This window comes from Podarcis cretensis, assembly GCF_951804945.1.
Source record: "Podarcis cretensis genome assembly, chromosome: 2".
Classification (NCBI taxonomy): domain Eukaryota; kingdom Metazoa; phylum Chordata; class Lepidosauria; order Squamata; family Lacertidae; genus Podarcis; species Podarcis cretensis.
The window spans coordinates 64,395,568-64,401,282 of NC_137171.1; the positions used below are offsets into that span (position 1 = coordinate 64,395,568).

The window sequence follows — 5,715 nt, forward strand, 5'->3', positions numbered from 1 at the left end:
TTCATCCAAACTGTTGTTTTTTTAAAAGTTATTTTTATTAAAGGGTTTTCATAGTTAAGAGTCCTTTCTACAGGTCAGTTGCATTCAGCGTGAGAGACGCTGTTGTCATAGACATTGTGAGGTCGGCGGGGGAGAGAATCGGGAAGAGAAGGGGGAGGGAGAAAGAAAGGGGGCAGCGATTTTTAACTCTTGCTTAGTGCATTTGCAGAGTATTTGTGTCAGTGTTGTGAGGATAGGTTGAGGAGCTCTGCAAATGCACTAAGCAAAAAGTTAAAAATCGCTGCCCTCTTTCTTTCTCTCTCCCCCTTCTCTTCCTGATTTTCTGCCCCGCCAACCTCACAATGTCCATGTTCACTCCAACTGTTAAAGCAATTGTCATCAAGCTGAAATTGCCTCCCTCTGGCCCAGCAAAATTACACCTGGCTCTCATTCAGAACCTTTTCCTCCTCAATCCACCAGGGGGACCTCTGCAGCTTCCTCCCAAGCTGCTGCTTGCTTCTCCCATTTTCTCTCTCAGAGGCAGGCCGACCCAGGAGCAGCCAAGGAAGGAGGGAGGGAGTGGGGTGCAGATGCCTGGCAAGGTTTTCATCGACTGGCGGGGTGGGTGTGTGGAGTGAGGGAAGGAGCCTGTCTGGTAGGCTGTTATTAGCTTGGACTCTGGGAGAGATGCAGACTGTGCTCAATCGGATGGAATGCTGCCCTTGTTCTGACTGCTGATGGAGATAGGGAGGGAGCCCTAGGATGTGAGGGAGCAACTGGTGAGCAGGTTATGTGATCGCTCTCATCCATTGTCTGCATTTCCTTTCCTCCATTCCTCAGTCCGCAGTGGGAGTGTGCATGGAGGGAGAGGAAGGGACAGATCTCCTATCCTGCTTTGTTTTTCTTTGTGACCTTCCTCAACATCCATGCCAGTTTTTAAACTGGAGAGAACCCATGACGGCACGATTGAACTATCGTGGACCCAGATGGAAGCCTCTGAGGGGTTTCTTGAGGTGGAACTGAGGACGGCTGCTATGGCCCAAGGAAAAGCAACAGGAAACCGAGATGGTCTCTAGCTGGGTTCCAACATTGCCCAGCAACCTGAACTAGCAAGTGGCCTTGCTACTACACCAGACTTCAATGTGTAGCGTCTAAGACCCGTTCACTGCGCCCGTTTGAGTGTGCTGTTCCATGTCAATCCACGCCTTTCTTTTGTGTTTGCCTTTTCTAATGAACTTTGTAATGGCATCTCTTTATTTCTTTGTTTTAACATATAACGCCTTATCTCTGTGGGCTATACCTTACCTGAAAGTAGGTTACATGTAATAACAAAAGATGAATGCTTGTGCAAACAGCAGGGCTAAAAGTATGACTTTTCATAAAATGAACATCCTCTGACTTGCCCCCCCCCCAATTTAACCGAATTGTGCCTCATAGCCTTCTAAAAGCCTTGGGTGGTATCCAATTAAGTCACCCTCAAAGCAGATCTGTTGAAATGAATGGACTTAAGTTAGTCCACTGGTTTCAGTGGGTCTTCTCTGAGTATGACTAACCTTGGATACCACCCAATAGCTTAGAAGGGAAGTGGGCTTCCTCTGCCCCCTCATGTAATTTGAGGTCTGGTAAACAGAAGAGCTCCTTACTAGCATTAGCTCTTCAATAGTGTCCCACAAATTTTTATTCAGATCAAGAGGGGAAAGAACATATGGACCTTGTTCTGCTTTAGATGTTATTTAGCATGCATGCATAGGTGCTCAGGAATCGGGTTAACTCCTAAATCAAAATGGATATTATATGTCACATCAATAATCAAATTAAGTCGACCTATATTGTCTTTATTGGAGGTTCTCAAATAAATGGTAATCTGTGCGCTCCATTCAGATAGTCTAGTGCATAGTCAAGAATATCTCTACTTGACCCTGCGTTTGATGCTTTTTCAGATTATTGCGATTGAGGCTCCTTTTGACCAAGGGCCTGGCCTAGGACCTGAAACATTCACAAAAAAGTGGTCTTTGGCCTGTGATTTCCACAATGCAGCCCTGCTTTGATTATGAGGATGTTGCCTCTGAAGAAAAGAGGTTGTTAAAACATGCATTGATATGTGTGTGTCTGGCAGGGAGTGATCCTCTGAGACCACCAGCAATTTTTGAGTGGTCTGAGGGACAGAAACCCCCTTTGAGAACCATTGACTGCATCTTAGGACCACTCAGCTGCAAAGGGGACCAAAATCGCCCTTAAAAACAGAACAGAATGGCAGGCAAATCTCAGTCCTACCAGTGAACATGGCTTAATTTCACTCTGCTCAGCTTATCACTCACATGATATCAGCTCCGTCGAGAGCTAAACGCTTTTGATTTGTAGAGCCTCAGAATGATAAACATACTGAAATGAGGGTTGTTGATATGCAAGCTATGTTGCAAATATGCAAGCTATGTTGCCCTGTCTCAGTATCCAGCCAATTTCCTGCAAGGGTCCATTGCACTCAACCCAGCCATATTATGGATGATGAATTGATGCTGTTGAAATACACCCCAAGCTGAAGAATACCACCTGTGCCCTTCTAATTCTGGAGCAGATGTCATCCCAAGGCTTACAAATTCCCATCCTAATTCTGCAGATACATAACTGCTGAAAAACATGGTGTGGTTTAGCTATAAGCAAGAGTGGTGAGTCTTGTCTCTCCTACAATTCAGTTCAATTATTACAGCACTAAATATTGGTTGCTGCTGTTGCCTGCCAGATATTAGACATATAGTATTGTACTAACATAGCTTGAGTTATAACAGCTGCAACATCTTTGGCTGCATATCTACAAAACAGATGAGTCATCCATAAGTGGGTCTCATATTTCCTGCTATTGTTTTGCTTCTACTCCACTCAGTTGTGTGCCATTGCTTGCACCGTATCTGGAGATGATAGCTCCTGGCACAATATCATTGGCAACCATAATATGATCTTCATGATGGCTGAGTGATACAGGCAGTATCACCTCATCCAAAATATTTAGTTGCTGATGCAGCAGCTTGTTGATTCAGGACACTGATACAATCCCACAAACATTTCTGGCTGAATGGTTTATTCATGGCTCACTGCTTGTTGAATTTTTGTGGTTCTAACAAGGGGTCCTGTACTTAGCTGAAGAGATGCCAGGAATGGCCCTAATGTTAGGCAAAGTGGAGCAGCCACCTCAGACAAAAGTTTTGGATGGGGTACCATGAAAAGGTAGCAAATTGTTAATTATTTTGAATATTGGATTTACAGCTAGAGGAAGGAGAGGAATCATGAGGACTCTGGGGCTCAGTTTTGCTCTGTCTCTGAAAGATGTGCTGTGCTGTGGTGTCAATCAGCCATTTTAATATAAGCCTTATACATTCTTTTTTTTTAGGGTGATATATATTTACCCACAACTTAGCGAACCCCACCCCAAGTTCATAGTCTGTGGTAGTCCTACTCAGAGTAGACTCATTAAAACTAATGGACATGACACACTTAGATCTACTCTGAGTATAACTTACTTGGATCCAACTTTCAAGTGTGGAAGCTCACAGAGACTTAGTGAATTGATTCCTCAGAGACACCTAGGAAAGCCCTGGTGTTCAGATTGCAGCACACATGGAAAACTGGAGTTGATGTCGCTGGGCGGAAATGAGCCCTGACAGTTTTATGCCCTCGACTAACTAGTAGTGGCATCATGGTTTCCTGCGGTCATGGGAGTTTTAAGCTAATGCTTCGGCATTCTGCACTGCCCAAAATAACCAATCTCCTGTATTTATGACTTGGGGTTTGTTTTCCTTTCCAGGGCCGCTTAGCAAGCATGAAAGCCCAAGGCTGGAGAACATGAGATGAAACCCTGTGTGAATTGCAAGGTTTGTGTGTGCCCACCCTCCTGGAGTGACTTTTCATGACATAAGCGGCAAAGCAGGAAGCGCAAGAAAAGTTGTGCTTCCTGTTGCCACAACTGAAGTGGAACATAAGAGCCTCAGAAGAGCCCGGCTGCATCAGGCCAAAGGACCACCTAGTCCAGCATCATGTTCTCATGGTGGCCAGCCAGATGCCTGTCCACTCATCTGCGATTCCTGGAAAATGCCTCTTAACAGTGGAGGTCGAACATAGCCATCACGGCTAGCAGCCATTGATAAACGTAACCTCATTGAATCCTCTTTTAAAGGCATCCAGGTTGTTGGCCATCACCACATCCCCTGGAAGCAGATTGTGGGAAATTGCAGTGAAACATAACTATGCATGAGTACTAGTTAGTGCATGAGGGGTCAAAACAATAGAGGTGGATTACTAGACTCGGCTAGCTCCTGCTCCTTCTTCTCCAATGAGAGAGGAAGTGAACCTTCTCTTCCTAGCCTTTCTCCACACCATGCAACTGACCAAGAAGGGTGTCTTAGTTTTGCTCCAAGCTTAGAGCATGTGTTTGAAGCAATCTTTCTATATCTTCTATCCAAGAGTATTCTGCCTGAGCTCTCTCTGCTGCTGCTTGGATAAAGGCATGAATCTGACCTTTGGAATATTTCTTAAGCTAAGCATTTTAAACTTACTTAACAGTTTGTGGTCTGTTCAATGAAAGCAGGGTAAAAAGAGGGGAGCACTTTGCAAGCAGACTAAATATTTTGTGTTAATTTAACTATCACAGCTTCTCCCAAAGTGTCATGGGAATAATATCTTGGTACAGGAGCAGAGAATTCTATGTCTGAATTCTCTAGCCACCTAAGAAAAACAGTTCCCAGGGTTCATGGGTTACAGAAATCACGGTTTAACCAATTCAAATCCTGAATATAGATTGTACATTAAGACATAACCTCCCAGGGCCTAAGATCTCACCTTTATTCAACAGGACCGACATAGAACTGATTAATCTTCTAGCCCATACTTCAGTGCCATGCTCACCTGTAGATATATGTCTTTCTTTTTTACTAAATGTGTCAAATGATCAAATCTAGGATAAATGGCTTTTTTTCAAACGGTAGACATTGGCACAAGTTTCAGCTCCCGGCAGATGGTTGGAAGTGACCCTCCTGAGATGAGGGTCACTAGTAATATACTGAGGGCTACAGATTCATTTTTGATCTCATATAGCGTGGTGGTTTCAAACAGCTACTTTTTTGTTGTTGTTTGAGAAAATTCCTCATCGCTCACACTGCGGCAACATTCTTGTACAACTAAGATGTACAGAGTGCATTAAGAAATAAAAGTGACTTCTCAGCCTATGAGACCTAACTATTTGTTGCTACTGAAGATGTTCTTATTAGGAAGATACTTCCCCTGAGTTTTCTCAACCCATATGCAAATGTTTATTCATGACACACCTCCCTATGAGTAGAACCATCATGTGCAAAAGGGGTGCTTACATGTTATGTTCAATGCGTGTGCACGAACAACCAGTCCGTGTGTGGCCTGTAGTTGAGCTGTACACATCAGTGAATGTAAACTTGTACCTGTGTAGAGAATGCTTGTACACGCATCCAGCTTATCATGTGAACAGGCCTAGTGTTATTCCTCAGAGGCAAGATGGGTATTTTAGAATGACCACAGACGACTAGGAGGGAAAGACTTGGCTTAGGGAAATGTGCTTTTGCTCCTCAGAATGGATTTCAGTGACAAACAAACGACAGCAGGGAAAAAGACTACGAAAAGAAAAATAAGCACCACCAAACACAGATAAGCACCAAATCTAACTTTAAAAGCATGGTAAAGACAACAACAAAGAATACAGTCACTGCGTAGCAA

General features: G+C 43.8%; 1 long non-coding RNA gene across 1 annotated transcript in view; it reads left to right on the plus strand.

The window, feature by feature from the left end:
• LOC307211618 overlaps positions 1-5,313 on the plus strand; it is a 33,268-nt gene extending 27,955 nt beyond the window's left edge. Inside the window, exon 3 of the long non-coding RNA XR_013836541.1 lies at positions 3,779-5,313. This is a non-coding gene — a long non-coding RNA (uncharacterized lncRNA). The remainder of the gene's footprint in view (positions 1-3,778) is intronic.
• The last annotated feature ends 402 nt before the right edge of the window (positions 5,314-5,715 follow it).